Genomic DNA, 20,315 nt, shown 5'->3' on the forward strand with positions numbered 1-20,315 from the left:
TCCTTGCTTTGTACCAGTCTTGTTACTCTTGCTCCTACTTTCATCTGTTAATTGCCATAGGTTATACTGAATGGAAGCCAGAAAACTCTCAGCCTTGCACTGTGGGAATAAAAACACATCTGTACTTGTAGGCAGAGCTTTCAGCCCAGAATCATCCCTCTTTCTCTTCAGCCAAAACCACTGAGCTTCTGCATCTGAGCCTTTTATCCCAGGTTATTCCTGTGCTGCTCCTGAGAGGATAATTATCTCAATGGGAGTGACATATGAACCACACACGTTGTGGTAACAGACTTGTGAGATTAATAAGCCTCTTACACAGAATCCGTGTCTCATTGTTTTTCTTGAGCTGTACTTGTACCCAGAAACCCTTCATCACATGTGAACCCACCCCAAGCTCTTCACCAGCTCAGCAAGTCTGAAATCCACGCAGGAACTATTTTTTCACATCACTAAGCTCTTGGATAAGAGGAAGTGGGGAAGTCCCTTGACAAAGTCAAGTTCCTTTCAGGAAAGAAGTCCCTGCCAGGCTAGGTAGGGCTTTTCATTCAGGGCACAGGATTCTGCTGGAAAAACTGAACTGGCTAGAAGCCACCTCAGAGAGCAGAGGTAATCAGGATTTAGCACGGGCCAAGTATCTGCTGTATATTGCTAAATTCCTTGACATGTTCCCTTACCTGTGTCTCACCTCCGTACGCCAGCGCTCCCGAGCCTCTGTGTGTTACAGGCTTGGAGTTCACAGGCAGCACTTGCTAAGGAGATGTTCACCACCTCTTGGACACGGGATTTCAGAGCTGTGAAGCTGTAAGTGTGCCTGAGTATCGCCTGTGTCCTTTGAGAGGACAAATCTGGTGGAAGACAATCGGGTGGTGAGGGCAAAGGGGCTCAGTGAGGCGAGGCAGGGCTGGGAGCTGACCCTGAGCTGTGTTTGCCATCCACTTCAGGTGCTGCTCAAGGCTTCTGCAAGACCTGCTTGTAACCACAAAGAACAGGTTTTGAAATGTAAATTTTAAGGAATTTAGAGATTTCAGAAAAGCTAAGATTTTAGTTAGAGATAAGCCTTACTAGAGTTAATGAAAATAAATAAAAGAAATGAGTAGGCCTTGATGAAGTTAAGAGTTAGTAGTTAACTAATAATGGATTGCTTGTCAGCACTATGTTTAGTTAGCTGGGTTTATAATGAAGAACACACAAACTGACAAATTGCTTTTAGGAACATAAGACAATTATGGCCTCCTCTGTTCTGAAACCAACTGAAGACAAGCAATGGGAGTTCTACCAAGAGTTCATTTGTCATATTTGCATTGAAAAGGTAGAAAGGTCAGAAGGAGGAAGACTTCATTGACTTCCTCATTTTGGGACCCCTCCCCATGGAAGGGACACCGACCCATTTCAAGGGACAAACCACGCATGCTTAATAGCTTTTGAAATGATTGGGATGTACCAAAATGATGAATATGTATTTGTATTTTGGGTATTCTATACTTGTATGGAGAAAAGGGCTCTGTAATCACCTGGAAGCTGCAGTGTGCATTTGGGAGTGATCCCACACACAATAAACACACACTTTCTAACTTTAAACTGTTAGAGAGTTTTTGTCTGTCACAGTTGGATATCGGTACTAGATCCATATCCATATTTTTAATAAATCAGTTTCAACCTGCTTTAAATAGAAAATTTAATCCCAACAGGCAGTAACAGACGATATTAAAAAACCCACTTCTCCAGAGAAGTGATAATTTCATGTAAAGTTTGTAAAGAATGGGGTGATTAAGTCTTTAATTCTTTTGGGGAAAACATATGTGATTACTTTCTAAAAATAAACTGACTTTCCAAAAGTAATATCTAAATAATTAACTTGTAATTTGGAAATTGTTTTTTTTTCATGTCCTGAATTAGTGTTTACTCCTCTAGGACTATAGGGGGAAAATCAAATCTGAGTATGAGTAACAATTCTGTAAATGCAACTAGTAATGATGCAGTCCTTTTTTCTTCTTCTTCTTAGGAATGTCTAAATAGATAATATTTCTAATAGAAATACCTGAATATTTTAGGAATATCTAACTAAAAGGGTGTTTGAAAATACTACAATTTTGGTAATAGTGTGATTTTATTTTACTGGTTTTAAGGTTATATTAATTACACTATATAGTTTAGTTGTGTTAGTATTTCAGTATTAATGAACATCTGCTATATTTTTAATAACAGGCAGCATAAGAAAGAATCTGAAAGCAGAGCGCAAAAGAAATTGCACTTTCCAGAAGATCTGCTTTTATAAACTGCTCTAATAAATGACTCAACCAGCAGCTCCAGATAAAGAACTTGATGTGGCAGGTTTTTTTAGATCCATATTTACTTAAGCAAATATTCAGCAGGTCGACTACTCTCAAGACAATTCAGGTAATCTTTGAAGTTCTAAGCATTTTTTTGAATAAACAAAATTCCTTAAAAGAAATATATATTCCTTATGATGTCAGTATTTGAGTCAAATAGAAATAAACCCACAACTCTGAATTTTGGCTGTTTTGGAGACAATCATTTCCTGTATGTTGAGAGACAAATGTATATTACTTTGTAGCTTCCAAACAAGTGAAATAAATTACAGCATAACTTTTCATCTTTGTGCATGGTTTTTGGTTGAGAAAGGCTTACAGAAAATAGCAACAAACAAAAATGGCTGCAATATTTATTCTGCACTGGTCAAGTAACTGCATAAGAACAGTGCTGGACCTGGCTCAATAATTCTAGCTCCAAGAATTCCCTATGTCTACAGAGTAGAATATGTAGAAATACCACAAGTACCTCGAAGTTAACTGGTCCAGATTTGATGGCACTACAGGAAACTCTGCCTATGCAAGTTCAGCTGAACTTATGCTTGGCTGGAAGCTGCTCTACATATGTTTCACTGGAAAATGCAGCTCAGCTTGTGCAACTGAGAACTGCTCAGGCTTGGACAGTGTTTATTTTGCTGAAGAGAATAATGGTCTGCACATTTTGTCATATCAGCTGCTTATAAATCCAGAATTTAAACATCACCAAGAACTGAGATCAGGACTTGGCCAAAGTTATTATGTGGGTAAGTACATTTTAAAAAGGAGAATTTAAATATTTTTCTATTCTGTAAAAACCAAAACAAGCTATAGTTAACGTGCTGTCCTGGTATTGATGCTGAAATGGGAATGCCAGCTCTTCCTCTCTATCCAGATTCCAGATGTGGCTGCCTTCCAGATATGGCTCAGCACTTGCCTCACATCTTTGCAGGGTATTCCAAGGCCAGCCTGTGGGCAGCACAGGAAATGCTTTTTCCTGCTCTGATATTCCTCTTATGATAAGCAGCCAGGGCAGCAGCAGTGTGCTTCTGACAGGCACAGTGCACTCCCAGCATGGCTGGAAGGAAATTACAGCTCATGGTTCTGCAGCAGCTCAGCTTCCACTGAGCCTCCACTTGCTGCCATTAAGGCAGAAAACCAGTCATGCTGGCCTTTGGTTTTGTGTTGCTCTTTTTAACTTCTGTGTGTGCATCAAAATGAACCTTAACAAAAAAGCCAGAGCTTTTAATATTAGAGATATTACGCTTTTTCAGTGGTAAGACATTCTTGATTATTGGCATTTGGTTTAAGTCAACATCCTAGCAAAAAATGCAATGCCATCATATCTTTGAAATTATTTCCTCGAAGTTATAATGCACTTGTGGTTTTTAGGAAAAGTCAGTGAAAAGATACAAAAATCTCAAAATCCAGACATACACATGCACACTCATGCCTTTTTATTATTCAGTTGATTCAGGATTGTGTAGAGAACTAACTTGAAAGAGAGAAAAACTCAGCTGAAACAAGTCTTGACTTTTTGTGCCTGGACAAACGACAAAAAATACAATAGATGTGAAAAATATATAGTTCTTGCTTTATTACACAGATATTCCAGATGAGTGTAAATTTTTTTGTGATGCTTTCTGTGCCTCAGCCTTTCAACAATCGAATGACTAAAGGTTTGAAGGCTGTGTTCCCAGCTGGGGTGTATTGGCTATGTGCCAATGGAGCTCTGCAAGCCTACAGTGCTAAGGATATGGCCATGTATTAGAAAATACAATAAATCTTTAATATAACTACATTGTATAGCTATATTAGATAGTCATACACTGTTTGCTTTTCATGGCATGCAGTGTACATGGGGTTTGGCTGTTAATGAAGGTGGGGTGAAATTTCACAGCTGAATTTCTAAGAGGCTTATGAAACTGAAACCTGAAAGGAAAGCTATAGAACAACACAATATTTCTGAAATGAAATTATTATTTGATTGTAATCACATTTTTCACTGTGTGGTTCTCCAATTTATGTCAATCCTAGCAGGACCCACTGCACTGTAACACAGATGGAAGAGGTCTGTCTGTACCACAGTAAAACTCAGAAAATACATTAATAAACCAAAATAACCTCAATTGTGGAGTCCACATCTGTACACACACCCACACACACAGAGAGAGAGGTTTCAAAAAGCAGGTGAGCTCATTTCTCTCAGCTACTTCCTCACTTTATATTTTGTCTAAAAGAAGATGCAGACTTGGCACTGTACAATTAGCAAAGTGGTCTGTATAATTCTGCCTTCCCACAGGCTGCTGTGTGGGAAGTCCTCTGCCCCATGGTGGTGTAGGGCCAGCCATGCTGCAGAGGGCCCAGGACAGCCAGGTCCTCAGGGCAGCTTGTCCCACTGGGTATTTGTGGATATTCTCAGTTCAGTCAGAGACAAAAAGAGAAAGATTTCTGCCAGGCTAAGCCTGGATAAAAGTCCAGGATGAATGTAAACAATCTATTATCTTGTTTTCCATTTGTATTGTTTATAGATATATTCTACCACACTGACCTAAGTCCAGTGCACCAATCAGGTGAAATGTTTTTACATTAAGACCAATGGAATTCATGTTCACGATGCTCTCTATAAAAGAGAGAGGTGCTTTTGAATAAAGATCATTCTTTGCCTTCTGAAGATGGAGCCTCTTCATTCCCATCCCTGTCTCAGCAGCGACAGCCGTTCATTCACAGGCCACAGCTGAAGGGACACAGGAACGGGCACTGTAAGCACGGAGAAGTTTGGGGCTGAAATGCCTGGTGACAAGAGAGCTGCACAGGTTCCTCTGCTCTGTGCACATATCCTTGTGATGTGCTTTCTTGTTGTCACAGTCCTGGTTCATTAATGACCAAGCAAACTCTGCCTTAGAGCTGTCACCCAGAGGGGATCTGTGGCTGAAAGAGATGGCATTTAGCACCACAGCAGTGCTTCGTCTTCTCACCCCTTTACTCCATCAGTAAAAACCTTCAAAACACCTCACTCCTCATCCCCCTTCAGTCCTGCTTACACCAAGTGTTAAAATCCTCTTTGAACCCTGTCCTTTGAACTGGCACAAGGCTCCAGTGAACAGACTGCTGACTTGAACTCTGGCCAGCGCTCAAGGATCGTGGTCAAATAATTCCACCCTCTGTGAGCTTCTCCTCTGCTAGGCAAAGCTACAGGGTATGAAACCACTCAAAGACAAACTTCAAAACGTATCCAGTTCTTGCATGGAACTACTAAGCCTTTTCTAACACCAGAAAACACAAGAAGAGCTGATTGTAGTGTGACTTATGTAAGTAGCACAAGGTACAGAACAGTCAGAACAAAGTGATGTCACTCAGCTTGCACAATGTGTGATTAAATGTAGGCACTGCACTGATTTATGGATGTACCTGCTGGACTCTATATTTAGAGTATGTTCTTGGGGTTTTTATAGGGGGCAAACCATGGCTGCAAACATGTCCTGTGATGTTGTCATCACTCCTGCAGGAATCCTGGTTCTGGCCTCTGCCTGGCTGTGTTCAACCCACTAATAATTCAGACTGCATGTCTCTCTGTGTGTGCAGGAGTTTGCATGTGTGCTTGCATGGGGGTAAGTTTATTTTATGAACATACACACTCTTTCTTTTAAGTGCCTGTATGATACTGCACATGATTAGGATGATTTTTTAAATGTGGGATTTATTGCTCTATTTTTAAAAATATTGATTGCTCTATCACTGCATCAGCTTGCTCCTGTCTAGATGAGATTCAAAGTGCTACAATGATTTCTCATCATATCCAGTGGAAAATGAAGGATCTGGTTTTCACTTTCACAACCATAAAGATGGAATTAAATGACTGGCGAAGTAATAACACGAAACCAGTCAAATCCCCCAGTTCTCACCAAGAAATAAAAGCAGTGTCTGAGAGTCATATTTTGAGATAAGGGCTGGCTGGGTATGTGCTCCCTTTTTATTTGGAAAGAAATTCCCAGATAGTGCTGTTTTTTTGCCTCTTGAGAAACGTGCTCAGCCTACTGCTGTGCAGCTTTTGGATGATTTCAGTTTCTATAAAAAGGAGGTGATCTCATCTTCACTACTTAAAGATGCATCACCCTATCTTTTCCCCTTGGCCCAACACGAAGGGTAATTCGAATTTATGAAGCCTAAAGTGGCTATTAAAGGATTGACCTGACTGACACAAGGCATTAGTGTTAACCCCTTCAATGCCAGCCTGTCCAGGCTTGTGCCCTGGCACGGAGAGCAGCTGGGAATGGAGATCCATGCAGGGTAGAGGCTCTGCATTCCCTGTGAGCTCAGGAATCACCCCTGTGGCCACACCTGGGGGCAGGCAGTGTGTGCATGCTCAGCTCTAGGAAAAGAGATGGGCATAAACCACCCCGTGCATTCCCTGTGAGAGACTGTGAGAGACGTGGCAGCCCCACAGAAGGAAGAAATGCTGTATTTGAGGGATTTATCAGCATATTTGCCATTAGCAAAGTAGAGTTTGATCCCTGAAGTTACATTTTGGCATGCCCACTAGGATTTGATTTTCAAAAGCATGTATTTAAATCTGCAAGAAATGCTTCAGGTCAAACTCTTAATTGGGGGCCAAATACTAAAAGTTATTTAGGCTCCAGAAACTTCTTGTTGCTAAATTTAATGTGAGGATTTCAGAATTAAACTCAGAGCATTTGCCCTGAGGTTCTTTTGTTTTGTCTGTGTGTATGCAACAAGGCAGATTGGTGATAATCTGTTTCACCTTAGCTACCTGCTTGCATTTTCATGACACAGCAGTGGTTTTTTGCACTGTCATTTAGTAAATCTAGTCTAATCCCAAAGAACTTTTTTTTTTTTTAATGTAGTATAGACACATACTGTGTTGAGAAAAAAAAACAGTGCAGAATGGTGCATTTTATGTATTGGTCTTTGTGTATTCTACAAAGGTTTCTCATTAACCCAAAGCCTAAGAGGAGGTGGACTGGAATGCAGAAATGGTCAACAGTGCTGTACTTACAGCTTTTCATAGCTAAATATTCAGCTCTTTCTATTTTACCACTGCTTTGTTCCTGCCTACCACTGACAGCACACATCTCAAAATGCAATCCAGTCCTGTATTTACATTTCAATCCCTCCTATTGCATTTCTTCTTAAGAAACTCCTTAGCTTCATCCACTAGTTTTAAAATAAGCTATAGCAGATGACAAGTTACTGAACACAATAGGTGTCCTAACAAGAAAATAAATTTCAAAATCCTTCCAGTGCCTTAAAGAATAGTCTTGCAGAATTATTTGGATTGGAAGGGACTTTAAAGATCATTTAGTTTCAAGCCCCTGTTATGGCAGGGCACAGGACAGTCTTCTTTTTCTTTCCTTTGGTTTTGTTGTTTTGGTTTTATTAAAAACAAACAACAGGATTATTCTTTCAGACTGATTCTAATCGATGCAGTTTAGGCATCTGAATTATCTCAGCCAGCATTATGACTGGAAAGGTTGCTCTATATCAAAATTAATTTTTTCCTGCCTTTAAGCTCAGGCTCAGTTCTTGCTGCCAGGGGCAGCACTTCTCATTAGGGGTGTCACAGTTTATGTATCACATCAGAAGAGAAACCTGACATGGAAGAGTGATTTCAAATGAAATTATTTTGTACTGTGATGAGTAGATGCTATGGTTTTATTCAGAGAGAAGCTGTGCATCACTTTTGCACAAGGCCTGTTTTCCCTTAGGTGTCTCATTTCTCATTCCTCACAGTGTTCAGAAGCTTTCCAAACACTCCCTAAATGATGGGATTTCACATAGTAGAGAAATAATCAGAGCAATTAAAAGGTACTCAAATAATAATTACAAATAAAAAACACTTGACATGTGAAAAATGTCTTTAAACAAAATATTTCCAAAAACCTTTTTTTTTAGCATTAACAAGATCTCAAATATTTCTTAAAGGAAGGTGAACAGTGTTCCCAGTATGAGATTTACTGGTAAAATACAGCTGCTGTAAGGGTGCAAAACCCAGCTGTGCAAGATGTTCCTGTAAAATTACAATTTACAAAAGAAGCCATGAGGATTCTGCAAGTTAAAACAAAGGCTGAAGTGCTGGGAGTAAAACTCTGAATTTTACTTTTGGGCCTGAAATGTGGATGTTTTATTTTTGCTACAAGCACTGAAATCTTAACTAAAAGTGGATTCTTATCCTCCATCAATTACCCCACTCCCCACATCTGAAATAGTTTGTTTTGGGGGTTGCTGGCAAAAAAAAAAAAATACAAAGAAACAAACTTTGAAGCAGCAAACTTCCTTCAAGTTTGGAAAAAAATATAGAAAGAAGTGAAAGAACCACAGAATAGTCCAAAGTTCAATTTCCAATAGAGTGCCCAAATTATTATTGAAATGTATTACTGAAATGCCACTTGTTGAATGTTTTTTTGTCTAGAGACATTTTGACCTATGAAGAACTAGTACTTCTCCTTTTAGGCTAAAGGCAAAAACTCTCTTCAGAGCACTTGCAATTTAAGGATTGTTGAAAACCTGGACGAAAAAATCTTGAGACAGATGCCTCTTAAAATTTGCATCCCATTTTACTATGCAAATGAAATGCTGTGCTGCCCAAAATAAGAGTAAATCAGGTACACAATAAAAGTTCCCCCCCCACCCCCCCACTTATCACGTGATTTGTAAAAGAGAGTAAGTCTATCACTCGAAAGACTTATTAAAAGCAAAGATAAATATGAGAAGAGGAATGGGTTTCCTGACTGGGTTATCCCTCTACCCTTCAAGGCAGTCAGGTAAGCTTAAGAGATCTCCAAGATGCTTAAGGCAGGACCTTAGGAGAGATTCTCTGAAAATGGGAGAGATCCTCTGAAAATAAGTGATTTTTGTGGTCAACTTAGAAGCTTCTTTGACATTCAAGAGAAATTGGAAAACTTGGATATAAACAGAAATGGGAAGGTAGCCTTGGGTACTACCAAAGCCTAAGGTTATGCATAGTCCAAGTCCATAGTTCTTGGTTTTATTTTGATTTTAAATGAAAGTGTAATTCTGTTTGATTAAAACATGTTCTTTTAATTTTCAGGTGTTTTTTTTGCCATTTAAAATTAATTCCACAGAGCCTGAAAATTAGAGATGCTATCAATTTTTCTGGAAGTACATATTCAAAGCCAAAGCAGTGCTGCAGATAAAGCAGGTGGGTGTTAGGGGAATGGGGGTTTATCTTCTCCAAAACTTAAATGCCAGTGTGAACCAGGTATTGTCAAGTGCCAGAGGGCAGAAGCCATCCTAAAGAATTAGGAGAAAGACAATCAACCACTTCACAAAATCACATCACTTAATGCAGCTTGCAGTTGACTCTGAATCAGCAATACTATTACCTGCAGTGTTTGCCATGACAACAAGAAAAAAAATAGGTTATTTCCCCCTGTTTTTCACAGCTTTTCCTCCTCTATCACAAAGTAAGAATGACATCGATGATGCATTTTGAAAGTTGTTATTAGCTTGTAAGTCAGAATCCCTATCTGAGACTCCTTAAGTACACAGCCTAGGGATCAATGAAATGAAGTAAAAGACACCAATACAGAGCTATTCAAATGACACTTTAGTGACAGCAGTTTTCTCTAATTGCAGAATCTTTAGAATACATTGTTACATTACCTGAATAATGATTTTTAAAAATAATTGTGAGTCATATCCTAAAAATATGAATCTATAATAGGTCTGTTCAGTTGTCAGTTGAAAAGGGAGCATGAAATGGTGTAAAGGACACCTGAATTTTAAAGAGAAAGAGCTGTTTAGTATCTATGAGGAGTGCAGTTTTATGCAGTCATGAGCTCTCACTTATATTAACTGAAAATACCCCACACTTCCAGGAATTAATTCTCAGCCTTCTAGTGCTTATCAAAAGCAATCCATTTGTCCTGATTTAGGGCAAATTTGGGAGAAAATCTGCAAAGAGGCTCCTCTAGAAAGGAACTTCAAGTAGTTCCCTCTCTAACTGGTTCAGGAAAATATTTCCTAGGAGAGACGGGGAAAAAACTGTTTATTTAACAGGCAAAGCATTCACCAGAACAAAAAAAAACCATCCCAATAGGGGGATACATGCATCCTAAAGGTCACCCAAGGACACGATTATAAAAATGGCATTTACAAATATTTACTTTGTTTTGATTTTATGAAAGTAGACTACAGTCAGAAATTTGACAACTAAAACAATACTACTTACTAGCAGTAACTCTAGTGTCTCTCTGTTTGATGCTTAATGCTCTTTAATATTTAATGCATTAATGCTCAGCATGGGGGAAAGGGTGAACCTGTGGTAGGTTTTGCAGATGACACCAAGCTGGGAGGAGTGGCTGATGCACCAGGGTCTCATGCTGCCTTTCAGAGGGACAGGCTGGAGAAATGGGCCAACAGGAATTTCAGGGAGTTCAACAAAAAATGCAAAGTTCTGTCCCTGGGGAGGGACAACCCCAGGAAACATTATGTGCTCAAAGCAGCTGAGGACAAGAAGGACACATTCCTGACAAGGAGCCCTGTGTATCCCTGTGAGCACCAGGCTGAGCCTGTGCCTGCACTGTGCACCTCCTGCACAAAAGGTCAGTGGCATCCTGGACTGTCACCCTGATTCTTAAGATTTTCTAAAGCCTTCTGGGTTTACATTCTGTTAGAGAACTTTCTGAAAACAGCCTATTGTTTTGCATTCCTCCATAGGGGTGGAGAAACTTGATGTACCGGTAGTTTGTCCAATGTCATTGGAGAGGTGGCACCTTCACTCTCCAATCCACTGTCACCTTTGGGAAAGTATAAATGCCGGAGTCAGAAAATAAACTTCATCTTTTTCACCTTTGCAATAGCAGTGGCTCACATTGTGTTTTCACATGTCCTACACTGACATCTGACTGCTTTAGACATAATACAGGCAGCAGGCAGAGGGAGGGGATCCTTGATCCTGCCCTTTTCTCAGTGCTGCTGAGTCCACATGTGCAGCACTGTGTCAGAATCTGAGGTATTGATGATTCTGAAATTGTAGAAAGTCTCTGTCTGTCAGCCCCACTGCCAAAGCAGAAGCCATAATTGGTCTGTGCTGTTTCAAGGTTGTTTATTCTGTTTATCTCTAACATGTTCTGTGCCCTGCCCAGCTCTGTCCTGCAGGGCAGCGTGTGGGGCTCTGCCCTCAGTGGGATGTTACAAACATTAAATACCAGAAACTCCCTGGGCTGGATTTACAAGAACGTGCCAATATCTGTCACCTACGTTGAACAGTGTGTCCCCAGCCTGAACCAACAGGAAAATGCCAACACCACAGTGAGACATGGAGGGCATGGAGAAGGAGAAAAAGGACAAGACATACCCAATTTCCTCCATCTTGTCCCCTTTGGACCCCTAATCTAGAATCCTAAAATTTTACTTTTGCACCCATGCCACACTTAATTATGACTTATATCAAACACTCAGAGCTGGTAATTCATCCTGTGAGATTGAAAACTCTTTTCCATGGACAGAGATCACAGGCAGTGTCTCTGGGGGCTCTGTCCAGGGGGGTTCCTGACCCCTGCCAGGGTCCCAGACCTGCCAGGGCAGCCAGAGGGAAGCCCTGGATTCCCAGAGCACTGTGTCCAGTTCCAGGCTCATCACCCACTTCAGAGAGCAGAGGACAGAAACAGCTTGGCAAGGCACACTCTCAGCACAGCTACCAAATGCTGACTCAGGCATGACAAGGCAAAAAAACCCCTCCCTGAATTATTTCAGAGAAGCTGACAGAAAATGGCTGTTTTGAACAACAGCTCAGTCATCCAGCTGTGCCAGAAATACATGTCTCCACAACAAGATATTAAAGGGTTGGGATGTTCCATTACTGAGATTCCAATTAGCTTAGAATGGGGACAAAATTGGTTAATACTTAAGCTGATTCAATCAACAGTCTTTAAATTTAAATGCCAGACTAGTAATCATTTCAAGCATGTTCTCAGCTATGCACTTGTGACAGCCTGAGGATGAGCCAATTCAGAAGATGCATCCAGTGAAGCTGATCAAGAGCTGGTTGACATACATAATTTAATTTCTATTTTTGCTTCTCTCTTTTTTGTCAATCACTTGTGTGTTGAGAATTCACAGTGATTTACCCATCAAAGCCGAGACTAACAACAATTAACACACATAAAGATATTTCTTACATACCAGTAGCAAGATCTTTTAATTTGCATTTTTCTCTAAATCTAGACATGTGACCTCTCTGCTTTTTGTAGCTAGCTCACTGTGGTTATGAACTCACTTAACTGGAATTGTCCACTCAGTTCACACCATGGGTCACCTTAGTTATTTAGTCTGGCTTTACTGGATGAGCCTGAAGAACTGGGAAAAGCCCATTGAAAAAAATTACAAAAAACCTGTCAACTGTTAAGACTTTCTCTCAAATCAGCTAGTGAATGATCACTTTGTGTCTCTCACCTCTCAACAGCTGCTGCAGTTTCACTGTACAATTTGAGAGGGGGGGGAAAGAATAGAATTTGTAGCCTGACAGAACAGCCTCTTCATATTGAACAAACTAGAAATCTCCCTTTTCAAAATATCCCTTAACTGCTTATTACAGGTTTTTGTACATGAGAACATATACAGTGTACACAGGAATACCTCTGAGCTCTTCCTGTGTTTGACATCTGTGTTTAACTGTTGAACCATATGATGTTTCATAGAAATGTACTGAATCTTCTGAATATGCCATTACCATTGAGAAATATTTCATGTTTCATGGTATCCATTCCAATTAAGCTTTGAGAAATCATTAGAGATGTGATGTTGTAGTTTGTTATTCAATTCCTCAACACCTATTCTTTATTCACCTGAAATCATGGCCTACTTTGACACATGCCTACCTGTTCTAGAAGCTATTAGAGCTGTTTTGAGAGGTATATATGGGGTTTTTTGAGACCTGCAGAGCACTAGCTGTTATGTTTTGACCAATATTTTAAATTATGTCCTCATTTATGTATTCAGTCTGAGGGTTGACACCCATGAGTGATATCCCTCTGGTATTGCACAATACTATCATTCTACATTATTTGATTGCTCTCCAGTACATCTTCCTAAATTCTCTGTAAACTACAGAGTGATAAATACCACATGGAAGATGAACCTTTTCTCTGTCAGCCAGAGTACAATTCCCTAGGGCAGATCACTTAGCAAAGGCCATTTACTGTTGGTTGTTTTTTTTTTTCATTAATTCTATTTGCTTTCTATATGAAAATAGGACAAAATATCCCATTTTTAAAAGCTTGCCTCCTTTGCCTACAGCCAGAGAAAACTCTCCAGCTGCCACCTCAGCTCCTCTGTCATCCCCTTCTGCACAATCATGCTTTACACATCACTTGCTATTACTACATCCTTTTCCTTCAGCACAGTAACAGATCTGATTTCATAATCATATGAAATCCTGTGTGAGCTCCAAAACTAAATTCAGGGAGGAACCCTTTCCATCTGCTGTGGCAAACATAAAGAAAACACAAACATCCCAAAACCTTGCTTACAATGACATAAAATTTATATACATACTGAGAAGACATTAAGATGCAATAATCACTATTAATAAAACTTTAAATTATTTAACATCTTAACAATACTGATGAAGATTCCTAACACCATGTAGAAAAACTTAAGTTAGAGTACACAGCCCTCCCTCTGAGATCTTTTCAGTTTTAGAAAAAATAACATTTCATTTACATAAATATGAAGTAATATTTCCTTTACAGGAAATGTGGTGGTAGTAAATAAAAGTGCCATTTCTATCAACTTTATTAAAGAAATAATCTCTATTATTTAGACTTTTCCACCAAAACAAGTTTAATGCTTATCAAGGATCAGTGGTTAAACAGAATAATATCAGGAACAGTAATTAATTGTGCTTTCCCTCAGAATCTAATTCCATTACCAGTATACTAACGCTGATTTTTAATATTACAACATAGATTGCCACAGTACTGCATTGATGAAATTTAAATAAGTGGGATCTGAAATGACCTATGGTTCTTATTATGTAAGACAGCAAAGATGAGCACTTAAATTCTCAAACCCTGCTTTAGACTTCCATCAGAGTCGCTTTTATAATGCTTATTTTTAATTCTGTTTTTAAAAGTTCAAAACTTGGTAAATGAACTTCTTTTCTCCTTGGGAACTGATCAAACAGTATCTGCCTTTATGATCACTGCTTTCAGATCTAATTTCAGTTTATCATTAAATCTGCTATAATTTATCTCCACTTGTTCACATTGCTCTTTATCTTCTTAAAAGCCCACAAGAATTAGTTTTGGTTCTACCACATATAGTCTCAATTTTCAATTCCTTTTTTATTTTCTTTTTCCATCCAAGAGGGGATAATGTGTAGGCATGATTCTAGGATTTGACATTTATGGCCACCATAACAATGTTTCTCAGATTATACATTAAAACTGACTCCCCATTTTAGCTTGTATAACTGAGAGAAATAGGTAAAATACCATTGTAAATGTCAAATGGCATTATCTCACCATTCCATTTCTATATCCCACTTTCCATATGAAACTGATATAAAACCAAGGTACCAGAATAGCCATAATTATAAATAAATAAATAAATAAATAAATAAATAATTGTAGGAAGTGTTTCAGTTTGACATTTCAGTTATCAACATGACCTGCAAAACTGATAATAATGGAAAAATTCTATTTTGAAACCCATGATATCAGAATTCGATATTTTTTCCAGGTGTTTGCAAGCATGTGTAAAAAAAAATATTGTTATTTCACACCACCAAGATTCTTTCATATAAATGTCAGATAGAAAAAACCAAAAACTTTAGTACCTGTAAGATCTTGACCACCATTTAATAAAACCTAATTTCCTTTTATAAAATTCCACTGACAAAAGCAGAAGGCTGTTATCAATCCAACATAATTATTGCAAAAAACTCCTGTATTCATTAAAGAGCATGTTGAGGATCACCCAAGCCCATGGGATACAACTGTTAGAGCTAGTAATATATGCTTCTTTTAAAATAATAAAAGGATGACAGCAGAATAGAGCCTTCCACTGTGGAAGGAGATGCTCAGTATCTCCACTATAACACTCAAGGTTTAGGTTTTATTTGTGCAAGAAATGCCTGAAGAATCTAAGGGAATGTGAAGCGCATATGTGTAAAATCAATGTTCCACTATGAATGCTTCTCTCCCAACCATTCAGTTTCTGCAAGTAATACTATACAACCCATCAAACATCAGATTAGTTTAAAAACCTTCTGCAGTTCTTTGATGCCGTATATAATGAATTTGCAGAATATAAATGCAGTTATTCATGTTTGTGTTTTCAGGCTACTTGGAATGCAAAAGATCTAGGTAAATATATTCTCCAGCTGCACTGAAAAAAGAAAAAAAATATAAGGAAGATAAGAAACCTTGCTCTGATGATTTCTCATTAGAAGGTTTGCTTACTAAATGGTCAGGTCTCATCATCCTCCTGGTGGTATCGGTGATGTGGGATGCAGGATGCTGACCCAGGTGCATGTGCCCCAGATTCTCATGGTGCTCCTTACTGCCTTTTTGCTTACGTGCCATTGCCTGCTTGACTTCCACCCCAGAGTTTCCAGTGTTACTCAGCACCTCTCCCATAGTGTGGCAAAGATGTTGAAGCAATATAAAGCACAGGAATTCACAGCAGAGCAGGTCTTTAGACACACGAGGCTGAGCAAGGCAGAGCCAGCATCACACCTCATCCTTGCTGCTCTGGCGCCCTCTGCTGTAGTAGCCACCTGCTTGGGCAGGGACCAGAGCCTCTGCCAAGTGCCACATGCTGCCACCTCTTTATCTTGGTAGATTTCCATTTCTATTCCATCCCAGCAGAAAAGCAGAGTAGGACACTTTACTTCCTTTCCTGCCTGCAGTGGTACTTAGGCTTTGTTATTTTTGAAATTTGTTCTTTTCCTTTGCAACATTTCTGCATCACATTTTACAACAGCTTTATATTGAGCTTCAGAAGATTACATGTGAATTGAGATTATAACAACTTGTAAGAAATGTATTTTATAAGAACTCCTCTGTGTGTGTGTGTGTGTGTGTGTGTGTGTGTGTGTGTGTGTGTGTGTATAAAAGCATTAATCACTTAAGTTAACAATGTCATTTTTGTTCCTTTCTGGAAGATTTTTTCATGTGCTGTAAGAATGGGGGAAAACAAGAGATGGGTAAGGCAATATACCCAGCACAGCTTTTCTACACTAAGTCACTCCTTTTGTTTGGCTGTATATAAAGAGCCTTACTCTCACTTGGCAGGGATACCTAAATTGGAAAGGTTGTAAAAACAGCTCCTCAGGTTAACATAACAAGCAAGATGAGGAACTGTCTGGTCTCCTGTTCCAACCACCAGACCTCCTGCATCCTCCACACTCATGCAAGCTACAGTGATTAGAGCAGGACTAAACTGCCATCTGAGGAATTTTCCAATGGAATTTACCAGCTAAAGCACTCTTACTCCATGTAGAAGGTGGGATTGTTTTATGTCTCTGCAATCACAGCACATTTCTTGAGTAAAAGATGATTTATTGGAGTTATCCTTGCTTCATATGACCCATAAGAACACCAAGTTTGATGCTGGCTTGGTTTGAGAGCACCTGATGAAAGATTTCTCCAGTGCATTTTCCAGCAATAGAACTGTCAATTCCCACAGGAAAATGGAGTATCAACCTTATCTAATCCTAACACATGAAACAAGTCCTAACTGCATAAAACAAGTTTAGGTGTTTTTATATTAGTCTGGACTTCAAGCAGCAGCTGCTTATTCAGAAATCAATCCCAGCAGTTTCTAAAGTGTCTTATTTAGGTATTTGCAGAGGGACATGTTTGACACTTCATCCCTCTGTGGCTTTTCAGAAGAGTAAATAAAAGTCAATTTTATAATATATACATACACATATATATACACATATATGTGTGTATATATATATCTATATATATATGTATGGCTGAAGCTTATATTAATAAACAGTTCACAAAAGATTATTTTGAGTGACAACTTATCAAATTTGTTTACGTGGACTGAGATTATTTTTAGAGATCATAGTTGTATGGTAATTTCCAATAGTCTTTTACCAGATTCTGCATATCACATTCTCTTTGATAGGCACATTCTCACACACGTAACCCCCTAACTTTTTAACAAGAATTTCCTCTTCTACTTTTAAATTTCTTTTCAACACAGTATTTTCAGTTTCCTCTCTCATTACTGTACTTGCAGAAAGTTGTTACACACCATTCAAGCAGTTCAATTTCAGCAGAAAACACTGAAATTTGCAAATTGTAAATGTACATTACAATTTGTTCCTGTTGTGTATGTTCTTCTGGTTGTGGCAAATTTTCATGAAGACTGACATCATTAATCCTAAAAATTAGGGATTTTTAAAAAAAATTGATATTTCAATTGCTAATTTTATTTTTTAACTTACCTAAGAAGAACACAAGTTTTGCAAAAAAAATGTTATCTTTTATCATTATTTTTTTAAGCTGGGTTGAAGGCTTTAATAATCTGACATACACATGATGCTGACTACCTTTCTTTGAATCCAGCAGGTGAAGGACGCAGAATTTACAGAAAAACAAACAGAAAAATCCCTAAAAGGAATCAGTAAGTTGAATGAAAATTAGTAGCTATTGCTGGAATTAGCTCTTATTACCAGGCAGAAAGAGGTAGTGTTTGTGGCTTGGCTGGTTAATTATTTTTGATCTTATTTTTCTATGTAAGCTACTGACATAATTGCTAAATAAACAAAAGTGAAAGCATCAGAACATCCTGTGAGCACAGATGGAGCTTACATTGTGTATACATTTTTAAGATATTAAATTCATTTAATTTCAGCAGGAGTGTCATCAGTCTCTCAGAGATGAATAGATATTTTTTACATGCTCATTGAGGCATGGGGAAGGCTGTGGTATGGGCACAAGTTTTGGCTTTTTAACAAACCTCAACTCCATTGAGAAGCACACTTCTTGTTCTGTTAGGGAAATTTCTTTTTCTGACACATAAGGCCACAGTGTCTCCTGTTTGTTTCTCCCCAGTGCTTTTGGTTTTCTGGTTCCTTTGCTGGGCAGATGTGCTACCTGCACAAAAAATATGAGCCAGAAAATAAGTTATTAGTCTTCCTTGTGTAGTCCTCAATTTTTTATTTTGAGTGCAGCTAGACTTCAGCAATTTAATACTAGAAAGTTGTTCATGTGGCAGTAATTTTTCTTATTGCTTCCATTAACACACAGTGCTCTGCAAAAAAAAAAAAAAAAACAAAAACCAAAAAAACCACCAAACACCCAAAACCAACAGCAACAAAACAAACAAACAAACAAAAAAAACCCAAAAGCAGTGTTCTCTACTTCCACACACAAACACCACCTTTTCTTTGGATTTCCTTCCACAGGATGCACACATGCACATAGACACTTACTTGCATGCTAAACAAACGAGATTAAACTGTTTCTACCCTGCACAGATGAGTCCAGCATTGAAAACCAGTTGAAGGCAAAAAACAATCATTCATTATTCTATAAGGTATAACAGCTCCAACTTACAAGGTTTGGGAGGCAGAGGCTGACACAATTTGGCTTTGTCTTATACTTCTTTGTCTTGTACTATTTGCAAATTGAAAGGAGAATCCTAGAAATGTAGTATTAAACTTGTGAAATTTTGACCCTCAGTCTGCCTTTCAGTGCCAGTTGTTAAAAGGGCAAAACTAGAGAGCTACAAAGAACAGAACAGAATCAATTAGGTTGGAAAAGAGCCTTTGGGTCATCCAGCCTGTCTTGTCACATTGCTGGGCTGTATGTGGAAGATCCTTGTTGGTCTCTCCAGAATGGGTTTGTCCTGCTTTCCTTCAGGGCTCTGGCTATCTGGGGTGAGTTTCCTGGCCCTGTGTAGCCCACCTCTCTTTTCACAGGGAGAGCTGCTCTGCATGCAGAGTGGGGTGACTAAGCACTCTGTACACCATTGGCTTTTTAATCTCTATATTAAACACTTTAAGGTGTTTAATATGCACAACCAACATGGAGCTGGGCTTGCAAGGGATGTACATTTTAACCCAAGCAGTGTACTGGAGAGATGGACTGCAGCAGGGCATGGACAGCTCTGCTCATTGTGTCACCAGACGAGAATGTAAAGAGGGGTTGGACTTTAGGTCCTGGAAAGTTCCACATTTCACAACATTTTGTGACTTCAGACCTTATCCTTTGCAAATACTCATGGGCTTCTCACAGGCCTGGAAAGCCAAGGCTACAGGCAAGTTTTGTTCTTATGGAGCAATAAATCCAAACTGACTCCAGAGGCTTCTATAAATTACCAGATTTCCTACAAGGCAACACAGAGCAAGAAAATTGTCCTTGTCACTGAACTGAAGGTACAGGAATTGACACTTGTCTCTCCTCCTGCACTTTCTTCAGGAACATTGTAATCACACTGAAGATATGTTTGTTCACATCCTTTAAATCCAGACAAGCTCCCTTGATTTTTTGTGGAATTTATATGGATTTACACAAATGTAAGTAAGGATGAAATCTTGTCCTAATTTAGGACCCATCTTCCAGCACAGGTCGTGCTGAGAGAGTTTATTGCCATGTATATTCCTGTAAATCCATAGTGATGCAAATCAGGGATCAACAGATAATGCTGACTTTGATATTTCCTGTCTTCTTAGTATCTGAGCTGGAACCTCACTGTAATGTTCTTGTAAACCTTTTGCAATGGATTTATGTAAATTTGCTTACATTAAGATAGAAACCTTGCAGTAGATTTCTGCAAGACATTCTGTGTTCTTCAGCCTCTAGTTAAACCATTTATTCTCACTGGCATTCAGTAACTTATAATAAATTACCTTTTTTATATTAATCTTGAGCATATTTACATAAATGCTCTCATTCAGAGGGATTTAAATCAGATAGTGACTGCTGTATTAAACTCAGCTCCTTGTTGTTTAATAATATAGCTAAAATATAAAACTGGACTTGTAAATACAAGGGATTC

The 20,315-nt window shown here is 38.7% G+C and overlaps 1 protein-coding gene across 2 annotated transcripts in view; it reads right to left on the bottom strand.

The window, feature by feature from the left end:
* KIAA0930 (KIAA0930 ortholog) overlaps positions 1-20,315 on the bottom strand; it is a 74,502-nt gene that overhangs the window by 48,359 nt on the left and 5,828 nt on the right. For both annotated transcript variants that reach the window (XM_085570144.1, XM_085570142.1), the window contains exons 2-3: positions 18,273-18,409; positions 675-966 (exon numbers count right to left, since the gene is read on the bottom strand). The gene's annotated coding sequence lies outside the window, so the exon portion shown is untranslated. The remainder of the gene's footprint in view (positions 1-674; positions 967-18,272; positions 18,410-20,315) is intronic.

Source organism: Lonchura striata, chromosome 1A, assembly GCF_050655825.1.
Source record: "Lonchura striata isolate lonStrDom1 chromosome 1A, ASM5065582v1, whole genome shotgun sequence".
In the NCBI taxonomy this organism is placed as follows: Eukaryota; Metazoa; Chordata; class Aves; order Passeriformes; family Estrildidae; genus Lonchura; species Lonchura striata.